Genomic DNA, 18,531 nt, shown 5'->3' with positions numbered 1-18,531 from the left:
GTCTTAGGTCCTGCTGAATATCATTTACTGATTGCATCTATTACTTTAAAGGACGCTCTGCTTTTCCATTCCTAATGTGAAAAGCCTCACACATCCACATATTATACTCCATCATGTTGCTCACTCACTCAACCTGTCTGTGTCTGTTTGGTATCTCTCTGTCTCCCCCTCACAGCTAGCTCTTCCAACTGGCTTCATATTGTCAATAAACATTTATATATTGCTCATGTCTCTTTGTTTAAGACATTAACCAGCTTGTACCAGATGAGATCCCAACATTGATCCCTGTGTAACTCCTCGTTACAGCCTGCTAACTGAAAAATGCACCTACTTCTTTGGGATGCCTGGGGTGTAGGCCTTTGGAGTCCATTAGATTGCAGATGTTTAATGTTTGTGTCTCTAGCTTGCTGCTGAGCTCAAGTGAAGCTCAGTGCAACCTGGTGGAACAACACCTCATCTTGCACCTAGTACCTTACAGTCTTCAGGTCTTAACATTGAGTTTAACAACGACAGTAAGTGAATACCCTCTTTGATGGTCATTACTTTCCCCCTCAAACCCTAGCTTCTTTTCTTATGGTCTGATCCCAGCATAGCTACATATTTTCAACCATTTAGCACCTCACCCAGCATTTATCTGTCCCTCAGTTTATCATCAGCAATCTCTCTGTCTGGCTATCCCTCTCTCTCTCTCTCTCTGTATCTCTAGGTCCCATCTTCATATATACTCTATTCACTCTCCTTCCCCCCCACCCCCCTCCCCACTGTCATGGGCATCATTTCCCAGCTGTTTTCAGTTTTGATGAAGGATCAGTAGACTCATAGAGTCACAGAGATGTACAGCACGGAAACAGACCCTTCAGTCCAACCCGTCCACACCGACCAGATATCTTAACCTAATCTAGTCCCATTTGCCAGCATTTGGCCCATAATCCCTCTAAACCCTTCCTGTTCATATACCCATCCTGATGCCTTTTACATGTTGTAATTGTACCAGCCTCCACCACTTCCTCTGGCAGCTTGTTCCCTACAAGCACTAGCCTCTGCACAAAAGAAATCGCCCCTCAGGTCCCTTGTAAATTTTTCCGCTCTCACCTTAAACCTATGCCCTCTAATGTTGGACACCCCCAACCTGGGGAAAAGACCTTGCCCATTCACCCTATCCATACTCAACATGATTTTATCAACCTCAATAAGATCACCCCTCTGCTCCAGGACTCAAAGCATTAACTCTGTTTTTCTCTTCACAGATGCTGCCCGACTGGTTAAATTTCTCCAGAAATGTCTGTTTTTGTTTCAGATTGTCAGCATCTGCAGTTCTTTGCATTTTATTCAGCTCGAATCTGTTGGTTATCGAGTGGCTTAGCTCTGTCTTTCACTAGCTGCTTATGCTGTTTGACTCACAGGGAGTCCTGTTTTGTAGCTTCACCAGGTTGACATCTCATCTCCGGGCATTGCCCTCCTGTGGGTCTTTATTGAACCAGGATGGTAATGGTTGACTGGGGGATATGCCAGGCCATAACGTGGCAGGTTGTATTGGAGTACAATTTCTGCCGCTATTGCCGATGGTCCATCATGGGGTCAGCTCGACAGTGCCAGCGGCGAACAGGAAAGGAGTGGATCGCAGGACCCTGGGGACAATGCTGGATGTCAGGACCCAGAGAAGCAGAGAGGGTGAAGGCAACAGAGAGGGAAAGATGAACATCAGTTTTAGCAGTTCTGATGTGATAGTTCTGTTCCTGTGCGATCTCGTGTTATCAGAAAATTGTGTCATTTAAACTAATGGGAGTGCAATCGCATTATAGCCAATGCAGATTAAGGACAGTTTGCATTCTATAAATAACAGTCGAAATTCTTCAATGGTGTTGAAGCCAATTTATGTTGGTTATAGCAGAACCAACTGTAATATCAATTCAATATTTTTTTTCAGTATTTAACAATTTATACAATTTATTCAGTAATTTTTTTGTAATGCAAGATGGTGGCGGAACATGGTAACGTTATCCACATTTCACTCTCGAAAGATGCACGTGACAATCTTAAATAAATCTAACTTTAAACCATGGGAACTTCTGACTAATGTCAACTCCCTCAGTGTGGTGCTGGCCTTGACTTTTGCGCTTGTATTCCTGTGACCTTCTAGTTGCAGAGGTCAGAATAGCATTGGATTCAGAGATCAGAGGAAGGCGACGTTCATCTGACTTGACTGATGGTGGTGGAACCATTCTCAATGTGGAGCTTGGGAAGGCTGCATTACCGTTTGGAAACCTCACCGACATGTAGCGTCTTGACGTGTCAGAAGCAGAGCCAACGACCGAACATGGTTCCAGCTGAGGGTTAATCCCAACCCACACCAGCCTGCTGAAAGAGCTGAAAGGCATTCAACACAAATGAAATATCAGGCAGCATTTTGTGGTAACTTAATATCTGGCAGCACTCACCTCAAGCTTGTTTCAAAAATAAATAATTTAATTACCTTCTTATTTTCTGAAATCTGCGCTACCTTCTCACTGCCTGTTTATGCATTTGTTTTCGTTATTCACGGACTAGCTTGTGGGCTTCTGCGCCTCTGTAATGAAATAAGCATAGATTTATAATGAGTTGGATCTAGGACATGCTGCCCATTATTCTAATGTTGCAGAAAGTCATTCTTTCAAAACCCTTTTATTACTCAGACTACTATTCTGCAAAACTGATTAGATTTATGCTTTATTAATTTGCTAGCCAAACCAACTGCTGTCTTAAAACAAAACAAATCTATTTTCCCTCTCTCTTTTGTTTGTGCATTTTAGCCATTCGAATGTGTGCGGCATGTGAATGATAAACAGCCTGGATGTCGACAGGGCCTTTCAGATCAGAGTGCTCAACTGGCAAAAAAAACCAGAGGCTGTTGTCGAGATAATGGGTTGGGTTTTCCTGTTTCTATGCTGTGCTATTATAGTGGAGTTTCACAGCAGGGCTTCCAACACAGCTCACAGTGACCCTCCTCGTGCTTCCTTCGGCTCTGCATATTATGAACTTTGCCAACGACCTCTTTGACATCTTGTTTGTGCAGCAGTAGGAGGGGAGGGGGCAACTCCCACCTCTGCCAGAACCTTCCGCCGTACCTGTTGCAGCTGCCACTTTTCAAGTCCAGCTGCGTGGCAGAAGCCAGCTCAGCTGTTGCCCCTCTTGGGGAACCAGGAGAACAAGACTGCAATAAGCCCAGTCGAAGGGATCGTTCTTGCTGTCTCGAGCCACACATGGGTCTTTGATTTGATGTCGAAACAATAAAGACAGCACCTCAACTGATGCTGTGTTCCCTCCACACTGCACTGAGAGGCCGCTGGTTCAAGCCTGGAAAAAAAATCCAAACCCACACCTTTCTAACTCCACCTATCTACAGCTAGGCCATTCAGCCCACCAAGTCTGCTCTGTCATTTAATGAGGCCAGCCATGGTCCCATTGAGTGGCGGACGAATCTTGATGGGCTGAATGGCCTATTTCTGCTACAACGTCTTATGGTTCAACACATGAGGCTATATCAGTTCAGATTGTGAGGGAATTTGAGGCTGAGTTAGGCCTTGTCTGAATGTGTGAGTTATTTATAATAAAGGAACTTTGAAATATTACAGTTATTGATTCACAAATCCAGGCTGTTCAGCAGTTTTTTACTCTTTCATTTTTTTTCCCCCTAAATGAGGCAATGTTTTGCTACGGGCTATAACTCTGACTGACAAATCTTTCTTGCCTCTTCAAGCAAAACGAATCACCATCACAATGAGATTGATGACTTGCATTGACCGAGCGAGAACTGCAAGGTTCCACATAGCAATTCCAAAACACCAGATTACAAAGTGCAGCAGCACAATTTGCTCGGGATTTGTGATTTAACAAGTCTAACTGAACAAAATCACCAATGACGTGCAAGCCCTCTCTTTGAACCCTGTTAGGAACATTGGAACAGGAGTTCAGCCCCTCGATCCTGTTCCAACATTCAATGAGATCATCGCCGATCTGTGGCCTAACGTCCTATATCATTGGTGTATGTTGAGCAAACGAAGATTAGTAATTTATATAGTGCCTTTGATGTGGTAGAAGTTTCCAAAAAACTGCGTAAGAAGGTAATCAGATAAAAATTGATGCCAAGCTAAAGAAGCACACGTTGGGTGATAACTCCTGATGAAGGGCTTATGCCCAAAACATTGACTCTCCTGCTCCTCGGATGCTGCCTGACCTGCTGTACCTTTCCAGCACCATACTGTTTGGCTCTGATCGATAGATTTGCCAAAGTGCTGGATTCCTACAGGCGGGTTGAAAAGAGACATTTCTATAATTCTGCTAAATCGACGTAACAGTTAAAATGCTGCCATGACAATGTTTGTGATGTGGGTTCGAAAACAGAATGACAAGAAGGTACGAAACAGATGGCGCTGAAGAAGGATTGCTGGACTTGAGGAGTACCAAGGCAGTCGAAGTATACTTAAGAGGGAAATCAGGAGGGCAAAAAGAGGATAGCTTTGGCAAATAGGGTTAAGGAAAATCCAAAGGGATTTTACAAATACATTAAGGATAAAAGGGTATCTAGGGAGAGAATAAGGCCCCTCAAAGATCAGCAAGGCGGCCTTTGTGTGGAGCCGCAGAAAATGGGGGAGATATTAAATGAGTATTTTGCATCAGTATTTATTGTGGAAAAGGACATGGAAGATATAGAATGTGGGGAAATAAATGGTAACATCTTGAAAAATGTCCAGGTTTCAGAGGAGGAAGTGCTGGATGTCTTAAAATGCATAAAAATGGATAAATCTCCAGGACCTGATCAGGTGTACCCAAGAACTCTGTGGGAAGCTAGAGAAATGATTGCTGGGCCTCTTGCTGAGATATTTGTATCATCGATAGTCACAGGTGAGGTGCCAGAAGACTGGAGGTTGGCAAACATGGTGCCACTGTTTAAGAAGGGTGGTAAGGACAAGCCAGGGAACTATAGGCAAGTGAGCCTCACATTGGTGGTGGGCAAGTTGTTAGAGGGAATCCTGAGGGACAGGATGTACATGTATTTGGAAAGGCAAAGACTGATTATGGATAGTCAACATGGCTTTGTCTGTGGGAAATCATGTCTCACAAACTTGATTGAGCTTTTTTGAAGAAGTAACAGTGTGGATTGATGAGGGCAGAGCAGTAGACCTGATGTATATGGACTTCAGTAAGGCGTTCGACAAGGTTCTCCATGGGAGACTGGTGAGCAAGGTTAGATCTCATGGAATACAGGGAGAACTAGCCATTTGGATACAGAACTGGCTCAAAGGTAGAAGACAGAGAGTGGTGGTGGAGGGTTGTTTTTCAGACTGGAGGCCTGTGACCAGTGGTGTGACACAAGGATCGGTGCTGGGTTCACTACTTTTCATTGTTTATATAAATGATTTGGATGCGAGCAGAAGAGGTATAGTTAGTACGTTTGCAGATGACACCAAAATTGGAGGTGTAGTGGACAGTGAAGAGGGTTACCTCAGAGTACAACAGGATCTTGATCAGATGGGCCAATGGGCTGAGGAGTGGCAGATGGAATTTAATTCAGATAAATGTGAGGTGCTGCATTTTAGAAGAGCAATTTAGAGCAGGACTTATACACTTAATGGTAAGATCGTAGGGAGTATTGCTGAACAGCGACCTTGGAGTGCAGGTTCATAGCTCCTTGAAAGTGGAGTTGCAGGTAGATAGGATAGTGAAGAAGGCATTTGGAATGCTTTTCTTTATTGGTCGGAGTATTGAGTACAGGAGTTGGGAGGTCATGTTGCGGCTGTACAGGGCATTGGTTAGGCCACTGTTGGAATATTGCGTGCAATTCTGGTCTCCTTCCTATCTGAAAGATGTTGTGAAACTTGAAAGGGTTCAGAAAAGATTTACAAGGATGTTGCCAGGGTTGGAGGATCTGAGCTATAGGGAGAGGCTGAACAGGCTGTTTTCCCTGGAGCGTCGGAGGCTGAGGGGTGACCTTACAGAGGTTTCTAAAATTATGAGGGGCATGGATAGGATAAATAGACAAAGTCTTTTCCCTGGGGTGGGAACTAGAGGGCGTAGGTTTAGGGTGAGAGGGGAAAGATATAAAAGAGACCTAAGGGGCAACATTTTCACGCAGAGGGTGGTGCGTGAATGGAATGAGCTGCCAGAGGACGTGGTGGAGGCTGGTACAATTGCAACATTTAAAAGGCATCTGGATGGGTATATGAATAGGAAGGGTTTTGAGGGATATGGCAAATGGGACTAGATTAGATTAGGATATCTCGTCAGCATAGAAGAGGTGGACTGGAGGGTCTGTTTCTGTGCTGTACAGCTCTATGATTCTATGACTAAGTTCACTCTGTTTGTTTCTCCACATATCCTGCCAGACCTGCTGCGTTTCTCCAGCAATTTCTGGTTTCCTTTAATATTTCCAGCATCCACAGTTCTTCGTTTTATTTTAATGACAAGAGGGTGATGATCTTTCCCTGTGGGAACGGGTTTAAAGGAATGAACTGTGAGGCACTGAATATCTCCTATAGCTTACTGCCCAGCAATCTTTCTGAGGGTGCCTCTTGGTGTGTGATGGTTGTGACAAAAGGATATTCGGCTGCAGGGATGCTGAGCTGAGATTTGGGTGCAGTGTTAGAAATTGCAGCATGGTGAGTTGTATTAAATATCAACATTGGTTGAGAGCTGCTGGTCTAATGTCTTTATATTGTGGAGCAACAGCTGCTCTCAAATAAATGGGATATCTCTCAGTTGTCACGAGAGGAAAATATTGCTTGTCTTCTGCCTTTTGATGTCTTGAGTGCTATGTACAAGAAATGCAGGGAAATGAATGATAGCAACTCATTAGCTATAAATAAATATTCATCTTGTAATAACACCATGAGTGATTAAATGATGTCTTTAGTGGCTCCTGTAATAAACATTGATAGAGGGATCTATTAACCAGAGTATCAAAAGCTAACTGTTAATAAAATTACTGTTCTGAGGATTTTAGAACAGAAGCTTAGAGTGGCACAGTGGTTAGCACTGCTTCCTCACAGCCCCAGGGACCTGGCTTCAATTCCAGCCTCAGATGACAGTCTGTGTGGAGTTTGTACAGTCTTCCTATGTCAGTGTGGGTGTGCTCTGGTTCCTTCCCACAATGCTAAGATGTGCAGGTCAGGTGGATTGTCCAAGGATGTGTAGGCCAGGTTGATTAGCCATGGCGGGGAGTGGGATGTTGTTCAGAGAGTTGGTATGGGCTGAATGGCCTGCCCCAACACTGTAGGGATCCTATGAAGAGAGGAAAGTGTTTTCTTCAAGAAAAGTGCCTTTGAAGTAAATAAGAGCGGTTGTTTGAATAAAGTACTGTCTTCAAGGGATTCGGGAAGAGAAACATCACAGGGTCACATGGTGTGGAGTAAAGTTGACACAGGAGTTAATGGTTTGGCAAAGATCTGGAAAAATAAGACTAGAAACCAGGTGGCAATATCTGTGGCCATGTCTGCTGTAAATGAATCAGTGCTGCTCCCTGTCCTCCAGTGTGTTTTATTTTTCAATTAATTCATGAGCTGTGGGTGTCGCTTTCTGGGTTACTGTCCCTCAGAATCCATTTTGTAATCCATTTTGTGGCAGTGGACCCATAATGCTATTAGGGAGGGTGTTCCAGGATGTGACAGCGAGAGTGTTCTGCTCTTTCAAAACAGGGCATTCTGAACAACTGAAGGAGGAAAGTTAACTCATCATCGTCATCATCATCGGCGCTCCCCCACTGTCAAGGATGACTCTCTCCCACTCTCAGGGTGAGTCTGTAGGTGGCTGTACAGATCGATGTGACTACTGCAGTCTCTGTTACACTGGGGGCAGGAGGTGGTCGTGGGAAAGGGGTGGGTGGGGCGTTGATGTAGCAGCGCTCCTTGTGCTGTTTTCACCTGGCTTCCAAGTTTCTCCGGACGGCAACTCTCGAGGTGTTTAACTTACAGTTAAATGGTAACGTGAGGCCGTACCCGCAAGTGATTCAACTGTTGGAAAGATCTAACAACTTATTTGACAAGTCAGGTTAGGTTTGTACTTAAGATCCTTAGTTTAAAACACCTGTGCTAACCTGCAACCAACGATGTGGCCTTGTGTCATTTTTCATTTTAACTGCTCTGTAAAAAACTGACATTTGATTTGGAGATACTTATCCATGTCATAATTACATATCACAATGAATCACTTTCCACCTTGTTCTAACATCTCAGTAAAGTTTATGCTGCAAAGGGCTGGAGCGACAGACTTGTTTTAATATGTAGTTGTACACCACAGTGAATAGCTGAAAATGTGTTGCTGGAAAAGCGCAGCAGGTCAGGCAGCATCCAGGGAACAGGAGAATCGACGTTTCGGGCATTCCTGAAGAAGGGCTTATGCCCGAAACGTCGATTCTCCTGTTCCCCTGGATGCTGCCTGACCTGCTGCGCTTTTCCAGCAACACATTTTCAGCTCTGATCTCCAGCATCTGCAGACCTCACTTTCTCACCACAGTGAATAGTCATGTGTGAATGTCCATCAATACAATACAAGGTATGGTATTAAAAATAAAAGTTATTTATTCTTCACGTTAAGCAAAACCGTGTTTTTCAAAACACGTTTCCAAAGAAAACCCATAATAATGTCTGGGTTATATTCCCATTACATCAAACAAGTACAGAATACAAATTCAGAATGAATATAAAACACCAAAGCGGACCTGTTGATACAGGTAACACGGTGGCTCAGTGGTTAGCACTGCTGCCTCACAGCGCCAGGGACCTGAGTTTGATTCTAGCCTCAGGCAACTGTCTTTGTGGAGTTCGTATGTTCTCCCCGTGTCTGTATGGATTTGCTCTGGTTTCCTCCCACAGTCCAAAGATGTGCAGGTTAGTGTGGATTGGCCATGCTAAATTGTCCTGCACTGTCCAGGGATGTACAGGTTAGGGTGGATTGGCCATGCTAAATTGTCCTGCACTGTCCAGGGATGTGCAGGTTAGGGTGGATTAGCCATGCTAAATTGTCCTGCACTGTCCAGAGATGTGCAGGTTAGGGTGGATTAGCCATGCTAAATTGTCCTGCACTGTCCAGGGATGTGCAGGTTAGGGTGGATTGGACATGCTAAATTGTCCTGCACTGTCCAGGGATGTGCAGGTTAGGGTGGATTGGCCATGCTAAATTGTCCTGCACTGTCCAGAGATGTGCAGGTTAGGGTGGATTAGCCATGCTAAATTGTCCTGCACTGTCCAGGGATGTGCAGGTTAGGGTGGATTGGCCATGCTAAATTGTCCTGCACTGTCCAGGGATGTGCAGGTTAGGGTGGATTGGCCATGCTAAATTGTCCTGCACTGTCCAGGGATGTGCAGGTTAGGGTGGATTGGCCATGCTAAATTGTCCTGCACTGTCCAGGGATGTGCAGGTTAGGGTGGATTGGCCATGCTAAATTGTCCTGCACTGTCCAGGGATGTGCAGGTTAGGGTGGGATTGGCTATGCTAAATTGTCCTGCACTGTCCAGAGATGTGCAGGCTAGGGTGGATTGGCCATGCTAAATTGTCCTGCACTGTCCAGGGATGTGCAGGTTAGGGTGGATTGGCCATGCTAAATTGTCCTGCACTGTCCAGGGATGTGCAGGTTAGGGTGGATTGGCCATGCTAAATTGTCCTGCACTGTCCAGGGATGTGCAGGTTAGGGTGGATTGGCCATGCTAAATTGTCCTGCACTGTCCAGGGATGTGCAGGTTAGGGTGGATTGGCCATGCTAAATTGTCCTGCACTGTCCAGAGATGTGCAGGTTAGGGTGGATTGGCCATGCTAAATTGTCCTGCACTGTCCAGGGATGTGCAGGTTAGGGTGGATTGGCCATGCTAAATTGTCCTGCACTGTCCAGGGATGTGCAGGTTAGGGTGGATTAGCCATGCTAAATTGTCCTGCACTGTCCAGGGATGTGCAGGTTAGGGTGGATTGGCCATGCTAAATTGTCCTGCACTGTCCAGGGATGTGCAGGTTAGTGTGGATTGGCCATGCTAAATTGTCCTGCACTGTCCAGAGATGCGCAGGTTAGGGTGGATTGGCCATGCTAAATTGTCCTGCACTGTCCAGGGATGTGCAGGTTAGGGTGGATTGGCCATGCTAAATTGTCCTGCACTGTCCAGGGATGCGCAGGTTAGGGTGGGATTGGCCATGCTAAATTGTCCTGCACTGTCCAGGGATGTGCAGGTTAGGGTGGATTGGCCATGCTAAATTGTCCTGCACTGTCCAGGGATGCGCAGGTTAGGGTGGGAATGGCCATGCTAAATTGTCCTGCACTGTCCAGGGATGTGCAGGTTAGGGTGGGATTGGCCATGCTAAATTGTCCTGCACTGTCCAGGGATGTGCAGGTTAGGGTGGATTGGCCATGCTAAATTGTCCTGCACTGTCCAGATATGTGCAGGTTAGGGTGGATTGGCCATGCTAAATTCTCCTGCACTGTCCAGATATGTGCAGGTTAGTGTGGATTGGCCATGCTAAATTCTCCTGCACTGTCCAGATATGTGCAGGTTAGTGTGGATTGGCCATGCTAAATTGTCCTGCACTGTCCAGATATGTGCAGGTTAGGGTGGATTGGCCATGCTAAATTGTCCTGCACTGTCCAGGGATGTGCAGGTTAGGGTGGATTGGCCATGCTAAATTGTCCTGCACTGTCCAGATATGTGCAGGTTAGGGTGGATTAGCCATGCTAAATTGTCCTGCACTGTCTAGGGATGTGCAGATTAGGGTGGATTGGCCATGCTAAATTGTCCTGCACTGTCCAGGGATGCGCAGGTTAGGGTGGATTGGCCATGGGGGATGCAGGGTTGCACTGATAGGGTTGGGTCTGGGTGGGATGCTCTTCAAAGGGTCAGTGTGGGCCAAATGGCCTGCTTTCAGACTGTCGGGATGCAATAAAACATATATTGTTATGCTTTGTTTTTGCATCACGTACAAAATAGCTTACCGAGCAGGAGAAGGCTGGGTGTGGGTCTGCATCTGGCTTGTCTGCCGCTCTCCAGCTATATGTTGAGGATCATCAGCTGTGTTGCTATGGAGATGGAGAGTGGAATGTCGTTTGGGGCTGGTGCTGTAAAAAGGGACTTGGCTTTCATTGATGCAGGTAACAGTCTAAACCAACTGAACAAGCAGGAGCTTGTCCAGGAATGATGTGTTTGTCTCTCATTTATTGTTTTGTGGTATTGGGTGCCAGGTAAGAACCACGCCATTGTAAATCAGGAGCGTGCATTTGGAATGATGGGTAGCAAAATAGAATGCTCATTCCTCGATGATTATCTGGATTTCACAATCGGGAATCTCAGTGAGCAAGCTGAGAAAAACCAATGGCCCGTAATTGTTCTCCAGGTGATGTTAACTATATGACATGGCATGTTCAGTAATCAAAATATTTACAGAAGTAATGGAAAGACTATAAGTGTAGAGGTCCTGTGTGCAATGTGTTCAATGACAAGCAGCCAGTCTTCAGAGGTCATCGTTGTTTCTCCCAAAGCGCTTCCCACTGTTATGACCAAAGGCACAACTGATGTTTCTGTGTGACTGTTCATTTCTGCAAATGTTAGGAATGAGCGTGTTCAGGTTCTGCTGCTGAATCTGAGCTTTCTCCCTGTGACACTGATCCATTGCAAACCAAGATCATTCACATTTTAGTGATGGACAAAACCATTTGGTCATCCTGTGTGTTTTAAAAAAAGGATTTTTTTTAAATTATGGAGGATTGTTGACAAATCGCTGTTGCAGTTATGTGATGATTCACTGTAGTTTGTTCCTCTAATTATAATGCAAACGTCGAAACCATTCACTGCTGTGGATTCATCAATGGGTTACAGCGACATTGTAAAGTAAGCATTTGTCCTTCTCTCTGCAGAGAGGAGTAATATCCATGATATGCAAACTCAATGTGATTTGATTCACTTGTTCTCTGTGTTTGGAACATCTGTCATCTGACAATTAGACCCCATGTAGCACACAATTCATAACACACAGTTGTCATGCCACTGAATATTCTGTCTTGATTCCAAGGGTAAATAATGAGATTCCTTTGTGGTCTGAATTTTGGAACGGTCAAACGTAGCAATCTCTAAGAGCAGTCTGCACCCCTTGAACTGGAATGTTTTTACACGCATCTGTAGGATGTGAGCATCGTTGGCTGTCCCTATTTGCCCCTTGGGAAAGTGGTGGTGAGCTGCCTTCTCGAACTGCTGCATTCCACCTGCTGTGGGTTGACCCACAATGCCCTTAGGGAGGGAATTCCAGGATTTTGACCCAGCGATATATTTCTAAGTTAGGATGACTTGGAAGGGAATTTGCAGGGAGTGGTTTTCCCATGTATCTGCTGCCCTTGTCCTTCTAGATGGAAGTGGTTGTGGGTTTGGAAGGTGCACCTTGTAGATAGTACACACTTTGACAAAATGTTGGCTTTACGCACAAATTGTACCAGGTTTGGGACAACAAGAAGGCAGAAGCTTTGGTGTTGCAAACTCTGAGGCAACATTGGCCAAGCTCCATGCCCCCTCCCCTCCCTGCTCTCAAAGGGCTTCTCTTCCTCCCACCCCACATCAAGGGGTCACAGCTATCTTCAAGCCTGGAAATGGGGTAAGAGTGGAAGAATATTTGGGAAGTACCAAATTAACACACACACACACACACACACACACACACACACACACACACACGACAGTGTTTATGCAAATTTAGAGCAGGATCAGTTGCAATTCTCTTTACAATTCGTGGTTGTTCCCAACCAAAAACTCACCCAGGAATAGTATCTGCTCAATGACTAGTGCGTTGTAGAATTGCACTGCATCCATGGGTCACCGTCTCCAGAAAAGGATGGACAAAGCAAGAAAGATTGGGCTGTGAAGGGAAGGCAAGGAAGATTATTTAAAGTCGCTTTAAAATGAACCACACTTGCCCTGAATCTCATATTGCCTTCAACCTATAACCCTCTTTAACTCCATTGCTTGCAAAAGTACAAGATCTTTGGTTATTCAAAGTCATAATATATTTAATTGGAAATAAACACAAGGGGGCATGCATTCAATGGGGAAAGTTCAAAGGAGATGTACAGATCAGGTTTCATACACAGAGGGTGGTGGGAGTCTGGAATGCACTGCCAGGGTGGTGGTGGAGGCAGGTACGATAGGGGCATTTCAGGGGCTTGAGATAAGCACATGGATATACAAGGAATGGAGGGGTATGGACCAAGGGCAGGTGAAGGGATTAGTTTAGTTTGGCATCATGTTCAGCACAACATTGTGGGCTGGAGGGTCCATTCCTGTGTACTATAAAGTTCTGTGTTGTATGTTCTAAACAGATTTTAAAAATAAATAATGAAAGTATTTGCTGGAATGAAATGGACACAAAAGGTAAGCACCGTGCAGCATGACTCTATGATGCTACGACAAAGATGTGACTTTGAAAATAAAGGAAATTCCATTGGGCTTCACAGACGGAGGTCAGGGCACACACAGCGATAGAAGCATAGAGAAAGGTGGTAGGGGGAGTTGGGGCAAGGGGTGCAGTGGTGGGGGGGGGGGGGGGGGTGGCAAGTTTGGGGAAATGAAGTGGATTTGAGGATAAATCCAACAGGAGGAGAGGGATGTAAAAAAGCAGAGGGATTTAAGGAAGGAATTCCAAAGAGGGGGATCGAGGCAATTGAAGGCAAATTCTGAGAAGGGTGACGAAAAAGGGGATGGCTGACTACCAGGCTTAGTCCAAAACCAGGTGAGCACAATCAGGAAACTGCACACACAGGAAGCTCTATCAGGGAAACTGCACACACAGGAAGCTCTATCAGGGAAACTGCACACACAGGAAGCTCTATCAGGGAAACTGCACACGCAGGAAGCTCTATCAGGGAAACTGCACACACAGGAAGCTCCATCAGGGAAACTACACACGCAGGAAGCTCTATCAGGAAAACTGCACACACAGGAAGCTCCATCAGGGAAACTGCACACACAGGAAGCTCTATCAGGAAAACTGCACACACAGGAAGCTCCATCAGGGAAACTGCACACATAGGGAGCTCTATCAGGGAAACTGCACACGCAGGAAGCTCTATCAGGAAAACTGCACACACAGGAAGCTCTATCAGGGAAACTGCACACGCAGGAAGCTCTATCAGGGAAACTGCACACGCAGGAAGCTCTATCAGGAAAACTGCACACACAGGAAGCTCCATCAGGGAAACTGCACACGCAGGAATCTCTACCAGGGAAACTGCACATGCAGGAAGCTCTATCAGGGAAACTGCACACACAGGAAGCTCTATCAGGGAAACTGCACACACAGGAAGCTCCATCAGGGAAACTGCACACACAGGAAGCTCTATCATGGAAACTGCACACACAGGAAGCTCTATCAGGGAAACTGCACACACAGGAAGCTCTATCAGGGAAACTGCACACACAGGAAGCTCTATTAGAGAAACTACACACACAGGAAGCTCTATCATGGAAACTGCACACACAGGAAGCTCTATCAGGGAAACTGCACACACAGGAAGCTCTATCAGGGAAACTGCACACGCAGGAAGCTCCATCAGGGAAACTGCACACACAGGAAGCTCCATCAGGGAAACTGCACACGCAGGAAGCTCTATCAGGGAAACTGCACACGAAGAAGCTCTATCATGGAAACTGCACACACAGGAAGCTCTATCAGGGAAACTGCACACACAGGAAGCTCTACCAGGGAAACTACACACACAGGAAGCTCTATCAGGGAAACTGCACACGCAGGAAGCTCTATCATGGAAACTGCACACACAGGAAGCTCTATCAGGGAAACTGCACACACAGGATGCTCCATCAGGGAAACTGCACACACAGGAAGCTCCATCACGGAAACTGCACACACAGGAAGCTCTATCAGGGAAACTGCACACACAGGAAGCTCCATCAGGGAAACTGCACATGCAGGAAGCTCTATCAGGGAAACTGCACACACAGGAAGCTCCATCAGGGAAACTGCACACACAGGAAGCTCCATCAGGGAAACTGCACACACAGGAAGCTCCATCAGGGAAACTGCACATGCAGGAAGCTCTATCAGGAATGTGCACAATAGGAATAAATTGTCAGAATGTTTGTTTGATGGGAATTCACTTGGCAGTGCAGAATTGTTTATGTGTGAATTTGGATGAATGAGTAATTTGCATTTTGTGTGTGTTATTGTTTCATGGGAGCACAGTTATCTCTCCATGCGTGGAATCACAGGTACTGATTGTTGTGAGGATGCTGTAGAAAAGTGTTTTGCTTCCCTTAATTTTTTCTCTCCTGTCTTTGTTAAAGATTTAGATGGAGAGGAATTTGTTAAGTGCTTACAAGACAATTTTCTGATTCAGTATGTGGATGTACCAACTGGAGAAGGTGCAAAACTTGACCTACTCTTGGGAAATAAGGCAGGGCAGGTGACTGAGGTGTCAGTGGGGGAGCACTTTGTGGCCAGTGACCATAATTTTATTAGTTTTAAAATAGTGATGGAAATGGATAGACCAGATCTAAAAGTTGAAGTTCTAAATTGGAGAAAGGCCAATTTTGATGGCATTAGGCAAGAACTTTCAAAAGCTGATTGGGGGCAGATGTTCGCAGGTAAAGGGATGGCTGGAAAATGGGAAGTCTTCAGAAATGAGATAATGAGAATCCAGAAAAAGTATATTCCTGTCAGAGTGAAAGGAAAAGCTGATAGGTCTCGGGAATGCTGGATGACGAAAGAAATTGAGGCGTTGGTTAAGAAAAAGAAGGAAGCATTGACAAGATAGATCAAGTGAATCCTTAGAAGAGTATAAAGGAAGTAGGAGTATACGTAAGAGGGAAATCAGGAGGGCAAAACGGGGACATGAGATAGCTTTGGCAAATAGAATTAAGGAGAATCCAAAGGGGTTTTACAAATACCTTAAGGACAAAAGGGTAACTAGGGAGAGAATAGGGCTCCTCAAACATCAGCAAGGTGGCCTTTGTGTGGAGCCGCAGAAAATGGGGGAGATACTAAATGAATATTTGCATCAGTATTTACTGTGGAAAAGGATATGGAAGATATAGACTGCAGGGAAATAGATGGTGACAGGACCTGATCAGGTGTACCCGAGAACACTGTGCGAAGCTAGAGAAGTGATTGCTGGGCTTCTTGCTGAGATATTTGTATCATCGATAGTCACAGGTGAGGTGCCAGAAGACTGGAGATTGGCAAATGTGGTACCACTGTTTAAGAAGGGCGGTAAAGACAAGCCAGGGAACTTTCGACCGGTGAGCCTGACCTCGGTGGTGGGCAAGTTGTTGGAGGGAATCCTGAGGGACAGGATGTACACGTATTTGGAAAGGCAAGGACTAATTAAGGATAGTAACTGTGATCTATATGGACTTCAGTAAGGCGTTTGACAAGGTTCCCCATTGGAAACTGATTAGCAAGGTTAGATCTCATGGAATACAGTGAGAACTAGCCATTTACATACAGAACTGGCTCAAAGGTAGAAGACAGAGGGTGGTAGAGGAGGGTTGTTTTTCAGGCTGGTGGGCTGTGACCAGTGGAGTGCCACAAGGATCAGTGCTGGGTCCTCTACTTTTTGTCATTTACATAAATGATTTGGATGCGAGCATAAGAGGTACAGTTAGTAAGTTTGCAGATGACATCAAAATTGGAGGTGTAGTGGACAGCGAAGAGGGTTACCTCAGATCACAACAGGATCTGGACCAGATGGGCCAATGGGCTGAGAAGTGGCAGATGGAGTTTAATTCAGATAAATGCGAGGTATTGCATTTTGGGAAAGCAAACCTTAGCAGGACTTATACACTTAATGTGTAAGGTCCTGGGGAGTGTTGCTGAACAAAGAGACCTTGGAGTGCAGGTTCATAGCTCCTTGAAAGTGGAGTCACAGGTAGATAGGATAGTGAAGAAGGCATTTGGTATACTTTCCTTTATTGGTCAGAGTATTGAGTACAGGAGTTGGGAGGTCATGTTGCAGCTGTACAGGACATTGGTTAGCCCACTGTTGGAATATTGCATGCAATTCTGGTCTCCTTCCAACATTGGAAAGATGTTGTGAAACTTGAAAGGTTTCAGAAAAGATTTACAAGGATGTTGCCAGGGTTGGAGGATCTGAGCTACAGGGAGAAGCTGAACAGGCTGGGGCTGTTTTCCCTGGAGTGTCAGAGGCTGAGGAGTGACCTTATAGAGGTTTACAAAATTATGAGGGGCATGGATAGGGTAAATAGGCAAAGTCTTTTCCCTGGGGCTGGGGAGTCCAGAACTAGAGGGCATAGGTTTAGAGTGAGAGGGGAAAAATATAAAAGAGACCTAAGGGGCAACCTTTTCAAACAGAGGGTGGTACATGTATGGAATGAGCTGCCAGAGGAAGTGGTGGAGCTGGTACAATTGCAATATTTAAGAGGCATTTGGATGGGTATATGAATAGGAAGGGTTTGGAGGGATATGGGCCGGGTGCTGGTAGGTGGGACTAGATTGGGTTGGGATATCTGGTTGGCATGGACGGGTTGGACCGAAGGGTCTGTTCCCATGCTCTACATCTCTATGACTCTATGACTCTAATTGATCCCAACATTATTAAGTATTAAGGTGTGGTTTACATCATGAGGTGGAAGATTCCAGATTTTCACATTATTTATTTTCTTGAACTAATTAGTGCTGGCAAATGGGACTAGATTAATTTAGGATAACTGGTCGGCATGGACGAGTTGGACTGAAGGGTCTGTTTCTGTGCTGTACATCTCTATGACTCTATTTTGGGCTTGTTGAATTTTCTGTGGGCTGGTGTCACCCCAAAGCATAAAAGAAGATAGTTGTGGTTTTTGGATGCCAATCATTTCAGTCCCAATATTATGGAATTCCCCCTGAATCCCTCACCTCAAACATGTTCACTTGCTTCATCAATGATCTCCCCTCCATCATGTGGTGCACCAATGATTGCACAACGTTCAGCACCAGTCGCCACACTTCAGATGTGAAGCATCCTGGAGTGTGCAGCAAGATCTGAACTACATCTAGACTTGGGCTGATAATTGGCCATTGATATTTATGCCACATCAATGGGAAGTTAGCTCTGACTGGAAACTGACCTGGATCGGCCATTTAAATATTGTAGCAATAAGAGAGGTCAGAGGCTAGGAATTCTGCAGCCAGTAACTCTCCACCTGAACTCCTTAACTACTCTGTCCACCATCTACATGACACAAGTCAGGAGTGTGATGGAATACTCCCCACTTGCCTGGTTGCCAGCTCCAACAACACTCAAGAATTTTGACACCATGCAGGACAAAGCAGCCCGCTTGATTGGCACCACGTCCTCAAGCATCCACTCCCTCCACCACTGACACTCAGTAGCAGCAGTGTGTACTATCTACAAGATGCACTGCAGAAATTCATCAAAGATCCTTAGACAGCACCTTCCAAACCTCGATTTTCCAAACGTCGATTTTCCTGCCGCTCGGATGCTGCCTGACCTCCTGTGCTTTTTCAGCACCCCTCTGATCTAAACATTTCCAAACCCACGACCACTTCTATCAAGAAAGCCAA

The 18,531-nt window shown here is 45.4% G+C and overlaps 1 long non-coding RNA gene across 1 annotated transcript; it reads right to left on the bottom strand.

The window, feature by feature from the left end:
- Positions 1-1,873: 1,873 nt before the first annotated feature.
- On the bottom strand, positions 1,874-11,050 carry LOC122541710 (uncharacterized). Its single transcript, XR_015754282.1, has 3 exons — positions 10,946-11,050; positions 2,474-2,566; positions 1,874-2,367 (listed from the first exon to the last, which is right to left on the bottom strand). It is a non-coding gene; the product is annotated as an uncharacterized LOC122541710 (long non-coding RNA).
- Positions 11,051-18,531: the final 7,481 nt, after the last annotated feature.

This window comes from Chiloscyllium plagiosum, unplaced genomic scaffold (assembly GCF_037043375.1).
Source record: "Chiloscyllium plagiosum isolate Xiang-an unplaced genomic scaffold, Cpla_swu_hap1 HiC_scaffold_43, whole genome shotgun sequence".
In the NCBI taxonomy this organism is placed as follows: Eukaryota; Metazoa; Chordata; class Chondrichthyes; order Orectolobiformes; family Hemiscylliidae; genus Chiloscyllium; species Chiloscyllium plagiosum.
The sequence above is the reverse complement of the archived record's forward strand: the minus strand, read 5'-3'. Positions and strand labels throughout refer to the sequence as shown.